Here is a 16090-nt window from a genome sequence, read left to right as displayed (position 1 = left end):
ACATGGTGGGAGACCTGGCCTGAAGGAGAGGCAAAACGCGGTGAAGAAAGTGCTGGGAATCGGTGATTTTCTCTGTAAACGCTTGGAATGAGCAATTTCTCTATGCAAGCTGATGTAATTTGGGGGGAGGAGCCAGCAAGCTAAAACCCGTGAATAATCAAAATCGCAATTGCTGAAAGCGTGAATACAGAGGGAGAAGTGTACTTCTGAGCCTATCACCTCTTAACTTCATCCTATGCCCTCTCATTCCAGAGCTTCCTTTCAAATGAAAGAGACTCGACCCGTGCATTTACATCACAAAGGTATTTAAATGTCTCTATCATATCTCCCCTCTCCTGCCTTTCCTCCAAAGTATACAAATTGAGATCTTTAAGCCTGTCCCCATATGCCTTATGACGAAAACCATGCACCATTTTAGTAGCCTTCCTCTGGATCAACTCCATCTTTTTTATATTTTTTGAAGGTGCCGTCTCCAGAATTGTACACAATATTCTAAATTAGGTCTCACCAGAGTCTTATACAGAGGCATTTGTACCTCATTTTTCCTACTTTCCAAACCTTTTCCTATACACCCTAGCATCCTTCTACCTTCCACCATCACCTTTTCAACCTGTTTGGCCACCTTAAGATCATCACATACAATCACACCCAAGTCTCGCTCTTCTGACATGCACTTCGTTCTTCGTCCCTCAAATTGTACTATTCCTTCGGGTTTCTGCAGCCCAAATGCATGACTTTGCATTTCTTAGCATTCAATTTTAGCTGCCAAATTGTAGACCATTCTTCAAGCTTCACTAGGTGTTTCTTCATGCTGTTCACACCATACGGGGTATCTTCTCTATTGCAGATTTTGGTATCATCTGCAAAGAGGCAAATCTTACCTGACAGCCCTTCAGCAATATTGCTTACAAAAATGTTAAAAAAACAGGCCCTCAAAACAGAACCTTGAGGCACACCACTGGTAACATCCCTTTCTTCAGAGCAATCTACATTGACCACTACCCTCTATCGTCTTCCACTTAACCAGTTCTTGACCCAGCCCGTCACTTTGGGACCCATCCCAAGAACACTCAGTTTATTTATAAAAGGTCATTCTGTGTGAAACACTGTCAAAGGCTTTGCTAAAATCTAAATACACCACATCTAGCACACTCCCTCTTCCCAATTCTCTGGTCACTCAATCAAAGAAATTGATCAGATTTGTTTGACGAGACCTACTGTACCTCTAGTGAATCCATGTTTCCTCTGGTCCTCTAAGATTTGGCTGCATCTTGCAGTAACACCTGTCAATAATAGTAATCATTTTTCAATAACAGTGCATTTGATTTGGAGTTATTTGAAAAATTGGGGGGGAGGGTTCCTGTTTGTTTCCACATGTATTCAAATCTACTGTGTCAGGTCAAAAGCGTGCCGGGACAAAGGCGCGCCCAGACAATTGAGCGCAGTGCGGAGGCGTGCGCTGCAGAAAATTACTGTTTTTACGGCTTCGACGGGGGGGGCGTGGGGGGAACCCCCCTCACTTTACTTAATAGAGATCGCGCCGCGTTGTGGGGGCATTGTGGGGGTTGTGGGGGGTTGTAACCCCACATTTTACTGAAAACTTCACTTTTTCCCTGTTTTAGGGAAAAAATTAAGTTTACAGTAAAATGTGGAGGGTTACAACCCCTCAAACCCCCCACAATGCCGGCGCAATCTCTATTAAGTAAACTGGAGGGGCTCCCCAACAAAACCCCCCGTCGGAGCCCCTAAAAACTGTAATTTTCTTCGGCGCGCGCCTCCATCTTGCGCTCAGTTGTCGGCGCGCGCCTTTGTCTTTAGCGGGGTTGTCTATGAACCCAAATCTACATGCATAAAAACTGCAGTGTAGCTTCTAAAACTGACCTTCAAAATGATTTAAATTGCAAAAAGTAAAATTAATAATAAGTTTTGTGTGAGGACTGAAAACTAAATGCTCTCAGGCCTGAGGCTGAAGCATACTTGCTGGTCTGTGTGTATCCCAATGCATTGCCATTTTGTGATCACACTTACAGCCAGATGACATATTTTTCTGCTACAGTGAATGGCCTTTTCATTCAGTCCCGGCATTAGCCCTTATCAATGAAGGTTCATGCTACAGCTCCCATTATAATTGAATCCTGCACTTCAGAGAGATAATATAATGAACAGAACTGACAGAAACCTGCCTGCTTTGGTGGCTGAATTACTGGGTTTTATGCGTAATTGATAAGCTCACCCTCAGTTTTGCATTCACTTTCGGGAGCTACTTAATAAACTAGTGGGGGGGGGTTATAATTTGCATTTTCTCTGTATCATCTAGTTCATTTTTGCCTTATTCTTTTGACATTTCATTTGTGCTGCTAGTGAAACAAATGAGTTTCTTCATGAAAACCATGCATAAATAATGCACCAGGAAAAAAAAAATAATACAGCAAGTTCTATGTATGTTTTATGCTTTATAGTTTACCAGCAAAATCAAATATCCCCTATAGTTAAAACACCTTCCATTCTTTAATGAGAATGCATCTACAGGTGATACAAAGGCTTATTTTCAAAACAGAAAAACATCTAATAGATACTGGCACAGTCATCTTGATATAGGGACACTGGATCATTTGCTATATTTTTGTCCCAGATAGAGGTTTACCTTACAGGACATTGAGCGAATAGGGTATGGATATTTTAGGTTAGGTAGGGAACACTTTCAGGTCATGGACCTGGGGGGCCGCCGCGGGAGCGGACTGCCGGGCACGATGGACCCCTGGTCTGACCCGGCAGAGGCAACGCTTATGTTCTTATGTTCTTATGATACTCAAATTCTGGAAATCCATTTGGGGTCAAATTACTATGATTCTGGAAGTTCCACTATCACATGATATAATATTATTTGGAACGATATTACCCAAGAACCAATTAATGCAAATCAGAATAGATTGCTTCTTATCATGACAGGAGTAGCCATGCTGTTGATAATGAAAAATTGGAAAAGTTGGGATAACTTAAATTGTAGTTTCTGGTGGGAATCCTTATGTCAGATTTATAAGTTTGAAAACATTAATTCTCTACATAGGGGACAACCTAGCAAATTTAAGGAAATCTGGGGCCCATTAACAAAATATTATAAATTATGAATTATAAATATTATTTCCCTTTGATTCATGAAAGATTGTTATACAAATCCAGGAGGGGGGGGAGATGGGTTAGGATGGTGGGGAGGGTTTTAATAGCTGTATATTATTTCTTGGAATAGAGTGCAGTATGTTATATTACTGGATTGTTCGACTGTTTGCACTATGTATTTGATTTAAAAATGAATAAAGTATTTACAAAAAACCCCAAAAACATAAAAACATTCATAAAGGGGCAGAAGGATATATATATATATTTTTTTTTTTTTGCCAAAATATTCAAATCACTATTTTTGAAACCCATTATATAGACTGTTTTCTATTCTGTTCATCTACAGTGCATCTACATCTGAAGGGGGCATGTTTTTGGGTGGGACTAGGGCAGGCTTATGATTTGGTTGTTTTAATGCAATATTGGAACGTTGTAGAAAACGGACCTGTTTCAATCGTGCATACGTCTTAAAAAGAGGTCCAAATAGACCGGATGACCACTGGAGGCATGAAGGCATGACCCCGCCTCACTTCCCCTGTGGTCACTGACCCCCCCTCCTGCTCATCAAAGATGTGAAAGAAATAGAGCATACCAGCCTCTATGACAGGTTTAGATATTATGGCCAGTCCAGTGGTCTTAAACCCGCGGCCCGCCAGGTACTATTTTGAGGCCCTCGGTATGTTTATCATAATCACAAAAGTAAAATAAAACAGTTTCTTGATCAAATGTCTCTTTAGTTATAAATGACAATATTATTACTAAGATTTAGCCAAAAGGAAAGATTTATAAACTATAAAGAGTTTTACCTCATGCAAAATTGTCATTTCTTTAATAAGACATTAACTATTTTTTTCTGAGGCCCTCCAAGTACCTAAAAACCCAAAATGTGGCCCTGCAAAGGGTTTGAGTTTGAGACCCCTGGCCCAGTCCTATTAGAGCAGCAAGCAGGTTCTTGGAGTAGTTTAGCAGTTGGTGCAGGGGACTATAGAGATGGGGACCCAGGTGCATATCCCATTCTAATTGTGGTGGAGCATATGAGCCCTCCAAAACCTGCACAAACCTTACTGTGCCTACATATAGGTGACACCTGCAGGCATAAAGGCTATTGTTGTGGTGTACAGTTGGGTACGGTAGGTTTTGAGCAGTTTTCAGAGTGCTCACCATACAATATAAAGGGATTATGGTGAAATGTGTACCTGGGACTTTTCATGTGAAGTGTACTGCAGTGCCACCTAGGGTGCTTCACTGGTCTGCTGAGATGTCAACGTGGCCAATCTGCTAAGAATGCTGCAATGTTTGACTGATGTTCAGCTCTATTACTTTCTGTTCTTTTGTAAAACCTTAATAAAAACTTATTGAACTTAAAAAAGAATGCTGGCCCCTCCTACATCCTATTGGCTTGCTTATGTGCGTTTGTTTCTCTTTTGCATATTTTTTTTCTTTTCAAAAATCGTTCAAAAAGGTAGACATGCCGAGCACAGTAATATCTAAGAAATGACCTTTTTTTTTTATTAAATAAAAAGATGAGATGTTTTCTTGTTATGAAAATGGTCGTGTTAGCTACTGGATTTTTGGATGGTTTCTGCAAAATATTCAAACTCGGGATTTAGACGGCATATCGAAAACACCCCTTACAGTATGTGGAATGCCATTTAATAACGAGAGAGTGCATCTACGAGTGATACAGTATGTGCAATGTCATTGTATAACAGGGCACCTACAGTATGTGAAGAGCATCTGTGTGTCTTTCGAAAATACTCTCTTAAGTGGCAGAAATCATGCCCTGAATGCACATGTGTATCTTTATACCCACTCAACAGCAAGCGTAAATGTGTGTAAAATTCACAAGTATATGCATTGATTAAAGTATTTTATAATCAGCATGCACACCTTTGATCGCTGCCTGAACTCCGACCAGACCATGCCCCCTGGCTATGCCTAATGCAAACCGCATACTTTTATGGCAAGGTGTGCATGTTTAAAGCCAGTTGGTATTTTATAAAAGGCCTTTTACATGTGAGCACTTATCAGGGCTGGCTTAAGGGACTGTGGAGCCCTGAGCCAATGTTAGCTCTCCCCTCTCTCTCATGTGCAACCCCCCCCTACTGGTGATAAAGAATGCCCAAAATCCAAATTTATTTATTCCGTTTTCTATACCATTCTCCTTGGGGAGCTCAGAACGGTTTACATGAATTTATTCAGGTACTCAAGCATTTTCCCCTGTCCTGGTGGGCTCACAAATATACCTGGGGCAATGGGGGGATTAAGTGGCTTGCTCAGGATCACAAGGAGCAGTGTGGGTTTAACCCACAACCTCAGGATGGTGACGCTGTAGCTTTAACCACTGTGCCACACTCTCAGTTCAGTATCTTTTACTCTCCTCCCACTCACCCAAAGGGATTTGGGCGCCCTTTATCATTGGTGCCCTGAGACACTGTCTCATCTGAGCTGGCCCTACCACATTTTCACAAAAATGAATTGGAGTTATAGTCCTAAAGTGTCGGAGAATCCATTAAAACCATCACTGGCAATAATATACTGTATTCTTGGCTTACTAGAAAATCATGGTCCTGTGGCTGTGAAAGTGAGAGCGAGGTATGAATGGATCCACATGAGAGATTGTTTAAATTCTTTAGTATATGTTAGACTGTGCCGCATTGATGCTTTTATCTTTCTTGATGTAAACTCCTTTGGGTCGTCTTGTTGGGTGATGATGAGGAATACAAGCCTAAGGACAGCGTATGCTCCTAAGCTGTTCTAATTTATATGTTAATGAAGATCAAAAGTGCATTTCTTTCAATCATTCATCCTGTTAACATTGCAATGTCATCAGAATGACTGCATGATTACATCTGGTTTTGCCTTATCCGTACTGCAGTTACATATATTGATATCTTACATTTACACAGTTGTTTATGAAAATTTGGCACATTAACTGTGCTCTAATTTTAACCCAGTAGTTTCCATCTGCTTCCAACTCAATTGGGATCCAGGGTGGGGATTCTGGTGCAATCTTCCTTTGTACAGTGCATCGATCCTGGAATTTTTCCTCCTATTTTATGGTCCTTGCTAAAATTAAACTAATATAAGATAAACTGTCTGAAACCAGAATGATTGAGCTGGTCTGGAACCAAACAAGCTTAGCGGTGATTAGATGGTAACACTGGTAATTGGGAAGCAAAGCCAGTGCTTGGCAGACTTGTACAGTCTATGCCATGATTGCAGCTGAACAGATGGCCAGTGCTGGCATTTTTCAATGGTCTGTGCCCTGGAAATAGCAAGGACAAGAGGAGGAAGTGAAGTCAATGATGCAAATGGACGCCTGAACTAGGAGCTCCGTTCGTGCCCTGAGCTTATCCCTTCTTCATGTTGAGTTATTGTGCTGAAAAACGTCCTTCTTACCTGCTACCGGTACAGGATTGGTGTGTAGAAGGAATGGCGACCCGCAGAAAGCTCCCCTGTGACAAAGCGGGGCAGCGCACAATGGAACAGGCGCTGAGCAGAGGTGCAGCGATGTTATGGAGTCCAGCGGGAGTGGCGCCGCGAGCCTGGGGAGAGCCATAGAGGCAGTGGCTGATATTATCGCTGAGCCAGCCCCGGAACGTACACCTCCTGACCCGCTTACTAAGGCTGATATGCAGCAATGGATTTTGGAAGTTAAATCAGAGATTTTGGCTGTGGCGGTGCAGGTACAGGAGGCAGTCCAGGAGCTTTGCACGGACCTAGTGGAAGTGGGAACGCGGGTGGAAGTGGTGGAGACCCACCTGGATAGTTTCGAGGAGAGCGTGACGGGGGTGCAACGAAAACTATAGAGTGTCTCGGCCGAATATCAGCTTTTGCTGGACAAACTGGAGGATTTAGAGAGCCGCACCCGGCGCAACAATCTGCGGGTGCGGGGCCTGCCTGATCGACCGGAGTATAAAGATGTGCGGGCCACTGTGCTTAAATTGCTTTGTTGGTTGCTGCAGAGTGATACTTTGGAACTGGGGATTGAAAGAACGCACAGGGCGCTGGTTCCCTGAGTTAGTGATCAGCCCAAGGATATAGTGCTATGCCTTCAGAGCTTTGTGCTTAAGGAGCAAGTCTTGCAGAGAGCCCGGGAGATGGGTACGGTGACCTGGGAGGGTCATCACTTGGAATTCTATCATGACTTAGCTGCCAACACATTACAGATGCATCGTACCTTTCGGGAGGTGACCAAGGCTCTGCAGCAAAGTAATCTGAGATACTGCTGGACTTACCCTTTTGGGGTGGTTATTACTATCAATGGTGTGCATACTAAGGTCACCTCAGTTAGGGAAGCATGTGCTTTGCTGCAAAAGGAGGGGATCGAAGTCCCGGATGATTTGGGCCCAGAGCAGGGGGGCTCTGAGTGCGTCGGAGTCCGGCTTCTTTCCACTGGCAAAAAGTGGAGCGAGATGGCCGAGGAGGTCCCCCCTCATTCTGCAACAGCATCATCTTAGAATGGCCCCCCTTGATTGCTGAGTGCCGTTGCTGCTCATTCTGGACCTGATGCATACTCCCTTTTGGGGAATTTAATTGCTTTAGTATGGGCTCATGGGGGGGTGGGTTGGGTTGACCTCTCCCCTCTATTTCTGGAGGTTTATAGTCTTGTTAGGGGGTGGCTGGGGGAGGGGGTGGGGGTTTCACTAGCTGAGGTTACTGAGTGGATGAGGGTGTGGTTTGGTTCTATGTTTGGAGTTGGGGATGTGTGGGTTGGGGATGATTTGGTTCTGATATAAATATGGTTGGGAGGGGATATTTGATCTTTGTACACTGTGTGGGATTGGGGGGATGTTGTTGCTTTGGTTTTGGTTGTTTGTGTAATGGGCGATGGGGACTGTTTACTTCCTTGTTTGTTGGTGAGAGGTCTGGTGAATCTCACTTTGGGGGAGGGAGGTTGGTGGGGTGGGGTGTTTTGGGTTGGAGGAGGGTGGGTGGGAGGATGGGGGGGTTCTGAAGGAACTAAGACAAGAAATAGCGGGCACTAAGACAAGAAATAGCGGGCACAATCCAGCATGTTTGCAACCTATCCTTGAAAACTGGTGAGATACCAGAGGACTGGAAATTGGCAAATGTCACACCTATCTTCAAGAAGGGATCGAGGGGTGACCCCGGGAACTACAGGCCGGTGAGCCTGACTTCAATTATAGGGAAGATGGTGGAAGCTATGATCAAGGACGGCATTTGCGAGCACATCGAGAGGAATGGCCTACTGAGAACAAGCCAGCACGGATTCTGTAAGGGAAGGTCGTGCCTAACGAACCTTCTGTACTTCTTTGAGGGAATAAGCAGTCGGGTGGACAATGGGGAACATCATTTACATAGACATAGACATAGACATCATTTACCTCGATTTTCAAAAGGCTTTCGACAAGGTGCCACATGAAAGGCTGCTTAGGAAGCTGTGGAACCACGGGGTGGGAGGGGATGTGCACAGATGGATCAAGCACTGGTTGTCAGGTAGACTGCAGAGGGTCGGAGTGAAGGGCCAATATTCTGACTGGCGGGGAGTCACAAGCGGTGTGCCACAGGGATCGGTGCTGGGGCCGTTACTCTTCAACATATTTATCAATGACCTGGAAAAGGAGGCAAAGTGCGAGGTTATAAAATTTGCAGACGATACCAAACTGTGCGGCAGAGTTAGGTCCAGGGAGGAGTGTGAGGACCTGCAAAGGGACCTGGACAAGCTGGAAGACTGGGCAAACAAATGGCAAATAAGCTTTAACGTGGAAAAATGCAAGGTCATGCATATAGGGAAAAAGAACCCGTTGTTCAACTACAAATTGGGGGGGGGGCATTGTTGGGAGACAGCAGACTTGAGAGAGACTTGGGTGTGCTGGTGGATGCATCACTGAAGCCATCTGCACAGTGTGCAGCAGCCTCAAAAAAAGCCAACAGGATGCTGGGCATCATAAAGAGGGGCATAACAACCAGGACGCGGGAAGTCATCATGCCATTGTATCGAGCGATGGTGCGTCCACATCTGGAATACTGCGTTCAGTATTGGTTGCCGCACCTCAAGAAGGACATGGCGGTACTTGAGAGAGTCCAAAGGAGAGCAACGAAACTGGTAAAAGGGCTGGAACACTGTCCATACGCCGAGAGGTTGGATAGGATGGGGCTCTTCTCTCTGGAAAAAAGGAGGCTCAGGGGAGATATGATAGAGACCTTCAAGATCATGAGGGGCATAGAGAGGGTGGATAGGGACAGATTCTTCAGACTGAAGGGGACAACAAGTACGAGGGGGCATTCGGAGAAACTGAAGGGAGATAGGTTCAAAACAAATTCAAGGAAGTTTTTTTTCACCCAAAGGGTCGTGGACACTTGGAATACGCTACCGGAGGAAGTGATCAGGCAGAGTACGGTACAGGGATTCAAACAGGGATCGTGGGATACTGAGGGAGGAGCTGGGATGTAACACAAGTATAGAAAGCTAACCAGGTAATAAGTATAGAAACCCAACCAGGTCGTGCATGTGCAAGACCGGAGGGTTAGGACTTTGATGGGAAGATAGGACTTCAATGAGAAACCAAGGTGGCAAGGGAGCCCCTTCTGGTGATTCAGACAGGTCGTGACCTGTTTGGGCCGCCGCGGGAGCGGACTGCCGGGCAGGATGGACCTATGGTCTGACCCGGCGCAGGCACTGCTTATGTTCTTATGTTCTTATGGATCATTGCTATGGAGGTCTCCTGCTGCTGGCTTTAATTTCTTTTATGATTTAGATTTAATTTCTTTTATGATTTAGAATCTAAAAAGTTAGAAGGAGGTTGGGTAAAATAATGTTTTTATTCTCCTTCTTTAGGGAAAAATATTTTAATGCTGTTGTGGACCCTTTATTGGATAAAAAACCAAGTAGACTGATAAAATCATTAGGATTGGATAATTTGATTAAAGTCTGTGGATTGAAAGACATCTGGAGAATTTTACACTTTAATGCTCGGGAATTTTCTTTCTGTTCACATGTTCATAAATCATTTTCTAGGATTGATTATATTTTTGTTTCAGATAATCTAGTACAACAGGTTAAAACAGCTACCATAGATCCAATTATTTTATCAGATCATGGTGGAGCATTGATTGAACTTGAATTGGAGGAACAAGATGGAAAAAGACCTGTTTGGAGGTTTAATAATACATTGCTTGAAGATACAAAATTTATAGAATAATTTAATATAAAAATGGAGGAATATTTTCAATTAAATTCCTCAGATGAGATTTCATTGGGAACTTTATTGGATGTTTTTAAAGCTACCATGAGAGGGTATTTAATTTCATATTCGGCTCATATTAACATTCAGTCTAAAAAAGAATTTTCTGAATTGGAGGAAAAGATTAAAGAATTAGAGGCAAAATTAACAATAAAATGGGAACAAGATACATTTCAGGCCCTCTTAAAAGCTAAATACAAATATAATGAGATTTCTTCTAAATGGGCCAGGAAGGAATTATTTAATCAACAGGCTTTGCATTATGTAAACTCGAATAAAGCGGGAAGATGGGGTTACTCATTCTAAAATTGATATTTTAAAACAATTTTTGAAATATTATAAGGCTTTGTATTCTTCTGAGCTTTATTCAAATAAAAAACTTGAAATTTTTGAATTCAGTTAAGGGTCCTAAAGTTCCCGAGCATATAAAAGGATCTCTTGATGCACCTAGTATATCAAAGGAGATTCAGACAGCATTGAAGTCCCTTAGAGTTGTATCTGCTCCAGGAGGGGATGGATACACTGTGGAGTTTTATAAATCATTTCAAAATATATTACTGCCTTATTTATTGAATTTATACCAGGTTCAACTGAGTAAAGGCTGCATTTCAGGTACTATGGCAGAATCTTTGACTATAGTTTTGCCGAAGCCAAATAAAGATCCTTTATTGGTTTCAAACTACAGGCCAATATCTTTGATAAATGTTGATGGAAAACTTTTGGCTAAGTTATTGGCCCTGTGTTTGGCTAAGGCTCTCCCTTACATTATAGATATGCATCAAACTGGATTCGTTGCTCATAGACATTCTTCACATAATACTAGATTGGCTCTTCATATGTTGACATTGACAAAATCCATGGAAGATCCTGCCTTCTCTGTATCTTTGGATGCGGAAAGGCATTTGATCATGTAGAATGGACTTTTATGTACCAAGCAATGGAATGGTTTGGAGTGGGCTCTGGATTTATACAAATGATCAAAGCTTTGTATGGCTCCCCTTTTGCCAGATTGTATATAAATAATTCTTTTTCGGATGGCTTTCGTCTGGAGAGGGGAGTTAGGCAGGGCTGTCCCTTATCTCCTTTGTTGTTTGATATTGTATTGAAACCTTTATTATTGGCTATTCAACAAGTAGATGAGATTCAGGGTATTCCTTATGCTGGTCAGGAATAGAAAGTTTCTACATATGCAGATGATATTTTGCTGCATTTGAGAAATCCAGAATTTACTATTCCACATTTATTGGATTTGATCGAAAGATTTGGAAAGTTTTCAGAATATAAAATAAATTGGAATAAATCAGAAGTCCTTCCACTTAATATACATTCTCAGAAAGGATTAAGAACATAAGAACATAAGAAGTTGCCTCCACTGGGTCAGACCAGAGGTCCATCCCGCCCAGTGGTCCGCTCCCGCGGTGGCCCACCAGGTCCTTTGACCTGTGAAGTGATTTGACCATTTTTATATCCTACCTCTGCTTCTGTCTGTACCCCTCAATCCCTTTATCCTTTAGGAACCTATCCAAACCTTCCTTGAACCCCTGTACTGTGGTCTGGCCTATCACAACCTCTGGAAGAGCGTTCCATGCGTCTACCACCCTCTGGGTAAAAAAGAACTTCCTAGCATTTGTTCTGAACCTGTCCCCTTTCAATTTCTCCGAGTGACCCCTAGTGCTTGTGGTTCCCCACAGTTTGAAGAATCTGTCCTTGTCCACTTTCTCTATGCCCTTCAGGATTTTGAAGGTTTCTATCATGTCCCCTCTAAGTCTCCTCTTCTCCAGGGAGAACAGCCCCAGTATTTTTAACCTGTCAGCGTATGAAAAATTTTCCATACCTCTTATCAGTTTTGTCGCTCTTCTCTGGACTCCCTCGAGTACTGCCATGGATTGTTTGATCATTTCCCTTTTCTTTGGAAAGAAGAGGGTATAAAATATTTAGGAATATAGATTTACAAGTCACTGGGATAAACAATAAAGATAAATGAAAAATATTTATTATTAAAGGTGACAGAAATGTGTGAGCAATGGAATCCGTTACATATATCTTGGTGGGGGAGAGTTCAAATGGTGAAAATGATGATTTTGCCTGTGGTATGTTATCAAATGGAAATGCTACCAATCTATTTTCAAAGTTCTTTTTATAAAAAATTGAACAGTATTCTAATTAGATTTATTTGGAGGGGCAAAATTGCTAGAATAGCCTTAGTATCTTTACAAAAAACAATTGAGGAGGGAGGGGTAAATTTTCCAAATTTCTATAGGTATCATCAGGCCTATATTCTGCGTCAGGGTATGTACTGGATCCTACCTGATCTCATGGAACATTATCCAGAGTGGTTAATTTTGGAATGGAAAATTATGTCCCCAGTGCGTTTATCTCATATATTAGACATTTAATTACCCAGTTATGCTAAAGATAATAACATTATTTTGGATACTTGGAAGACCCTGAGATGTATAAATAAATTAACTGAAATTCCTATAGAGAAATCTTTGTGTCAATCGCTATGGCTCAACTCCAAGATATAAATAGGCGGTTCAAAAATTACATGGAAAGATTGGATGCAAGCAGGCATAAGAACATTAGAGGATGTTATTTCAAATGGAAAACTGATTGATTTTTCACGGTTGCAACAATCTTTTGGGATCTCAAAATTTAAATTTTATAAATGGTTTCAATTGAAACAGGCTATTCAGAAAGGGTTCCCTGAATGGCGTAATTTAAAAAAAATTTATAGCCTGCAATTCCTCTGTTTTCAAGGGGAAATGCTAGGGCATCAAGCCGCCAAGTGGTATAAATTAATATCTGAACTTATGAATAAGAAACCCAAAAATGCTCTTAGGGATATTTGGAGCATTGAGATTAAGTAGTATATTTCTGCATCTCAATGGCCACGTATTTGGTCTTGGAGGATGAGGTGTACAGCGTCAGCATCTATGAAAAAAACTTGGTTCTTTTTGTTACATCGTTCTTTTTGGACCCCAGTTAGGTTGAATAAATTAGATAATTCTAGGTCTAATAGATGCTGGCACTGTCACCTTGACATAGGAACATTAGACCATCTATTGTTTTACTGCCCTAGAATCCTGATTTTTTGGAAATCAATTTGGGGAAAAATTAATAATATTTTAAATTCTGAGATTCCTTTAACTTATGAAATAATAATTTGCGGTACTATTTTGCATATTAAAGATCCCCTAGATAAACATAAAAGACGTCTCTTTTTAATTATGACAAGTACAGCTATACAGCTGATTACACGAAACTGGAAAAATTGGAATCGCCTCAACTTTACATTTTGGTGGGCAAGTTTATGTCTAATATATAAATATGAGAAAATGAATGCTGCCATATTAGGGAATAATGAAAATTTTAAATTAATTTGGGGCCCATTGACGTCCTTTGTAGGATCTCTGTAGTTATGGTTTGTCATAAGATAATATGCACCTCCGGGGGGAGGGGGGGAGGGATGGGAGGTAAATAAGGTTGGAAAATGGTTGAAAAAGTTTTGGTGGGTGAGAGGAGGGTATTAAGTATGAATTTTGGGGAATTTTAAGTGATGTCTATATTGTAAAATGATTAATTTACTCTTTATTTCACTTATTGTATATGTTTTAAAAAAAATATTACATATGTTATGGTAAGGGTGGGAGTGAAGGGGTTAAATTTTATGTATTACTGTTAAATATGAAAGAAATTCAAGTGATGTACTTAATTTCAATTGTCAATTTATTGATACACTTGTTGTAAGATGTAAAAATGAATAAAGATTATTAAAAAAAAAAAAAAAAAGACTTGATTATATTTTTGTAGAGCGCAGCCTGCTTCGATGGGTAGATATGGTGGGGATTGAACGGGTTACTTGGTTGGACCATGCACCTGTCTGGGTACAACTTGTGGGTGAGGGAGGTAGTTCGGGTTGTAAATATTGGCGCTTTAATGATAGTCTCTTAGATGATCCCGATGTGGTGGCTCAAATTGAGGGGTGGCTACGTGAGTATCTGGATTTGAATTTGGAGTGTGGAACCTCTTCGGAGGCTTTCTGGGAGGGATTAAAGGCTACACTGAGGGTTCGATTGATTGCTTTGACATCTTACAAACAGAAACGGCGTCGGGAGGAGGTCACTGCGCTATTAAATCAAATAGGGAGATTGGAGGGGATGCATAAGCATCAACCTTGGGATGTGGAGGTGGGAAAGTAGTTACAACAGGCCAGGCAAGATCTTCAGGCTTTGGAGATGGAGCATTTACGCTTCAATTTACAACTTTTGCAACAGAAATATTTTGAGTTTTCCAATAAGGCTAGCAGGTTAGTGGCACATCGCTTGAAGGTGCATCAAACATGGAATCATATTCTCTCTGTTCGGGCGACCTCGGGGGAGATTTTGAGGAGGGAGGATGATATTAGAGCTTGTTTTGTAGAATTTTACTCTCAACTCTATACTCCGGAGGCGGAAGGGTCTCAGCAGGAGCGGGATAGCTATCTGGCTTCGGCGTCGTTGCCCCGGTTTGTGGAGGTGGATGTGGAGTGGTTCTCCTATAATTGGACATCTGCCTTTGTTTCAAATCCATTCAAGGTTTGGCCCCCATTTATCTGGTTTCCCACTTCAACTTGGACTGTTCCACCAGGCCTACTCGCACAGTACACATGTTTAGCCACCCAACATTAAAGGCCTGCCAATTCAAGAGATATCTGGGCAGAACTCTTACCTTCCAGGCAGGCCAACAGAACGGTTGGCTGGGTAACATCATTAAGCATGCCTCATCCTATCTTAACTTTAGAAAACTAGTTAAAACAAACCTGTTCAACCGATTTAAAACCAAGAACTCTTAATGCCTTACCATATACGCTTCCTACATTTACGCGACGCCTCTGCTCTGTCTATCACTCTGACTTACTCCCACTCAACTTGTATCCGCCCTCTCCACTTGTACTTGACGATGTCACTGTAATTATTTTTTCGCTGATTGTCCAACTCTTCTTGTTGTAAACCGCCTCGAACTACCATGTCTTTGGCAGTAAATAAAAATAAAATTATTATTATTATTATTATCTTGGTGGCATTCGATGCCGTGGACCATTCACTCCTACTATTCAGGCTCAGCGAGCTAGGCATAAAAGGCACGGTAATGAAATAGTTCACAGAATTCCTGTACACCAGAACCTATGAAGTGAGAATAGACAATGACATATCTCAGTCCTGGAAGGCCTCCTGTGGAGTTCCACAAGGCTCACTTCTATCCCCCTCCCTGTTCAATATATACTTCAGTGCCCTGGGTAGGAAATTCTCAAATCCTCAAGACCACATGCTCTCCTACTCAGAAAACATCTTCCTACTGAGCCCAGCTAAAGACACCTTCGATGACACCACAGCACACATAGGAAAGATTGCAAAAATCTACAGCTACTTCAAAACATGATCTGCCAGATTAATTTTCCAATGGAGCAAATTTGAAAGTGTCTCCCCATTCCTGAAAGATTTACATTGGCTCCCCGTAAAGAAGAGAATACAATACAAGATAGCCTGCATGGTCCACAAAGCCCATCTATGGCAATAACTCTGCAGGTTTAAGCACAGACCACCGTTATTTGTTTATTCAGTTTTCTATACCGTTCTCCCAGGGGAGCTCAGTACGGTTTACATGCTTTTATTCAGGCACTCAAGCAGTTTTTCCCTCTCTGTCCCGGCAGGCTCACAATCTATCTAACATACCTGGGGCAATGGGGGGATTAAGTGACTTGCCCAGGGTCACAAGGAGCA

The 16090-nt window shown here is 41.9% G+C and overlaps 1 protein-coding gene across 5 annotated transcripts in view; it reads left to right on the top strand.

Annotated features, from left to right (window-relative positions):
• The window catches only part of DPP6 (dipeptidyl peptidase like 6), a 1246761-nt gene that overhangs the window by 973927 nt on the left and 256744 nt on the right, over positions 1-16090 (top strand). The gene's annotated exons all lie outside the window — the stretch shown is intronic.

The sequence above is a fragment of the Geotrypetes seraphini genome, chromosome 2 (genome assembly GCF_902459505.1).
Source record: "Geotrypetes seraphini chromosome 2, aGeoSer1.1, whole genome shotgun sequence".
In the NCBI taxonomy this organism is placed as follows: domain Eukaryota; kingdom Metazoa; phylum Chordata; class Amphibia; order Gymnophiona; family Dermophiidae; genus Geotrypetes; species Geotrypetes seraphini.
Note: the sequence above shows the minus strand (reverse complement) of the source record. Positions and strands in the feature narration are given on the sequence as shown.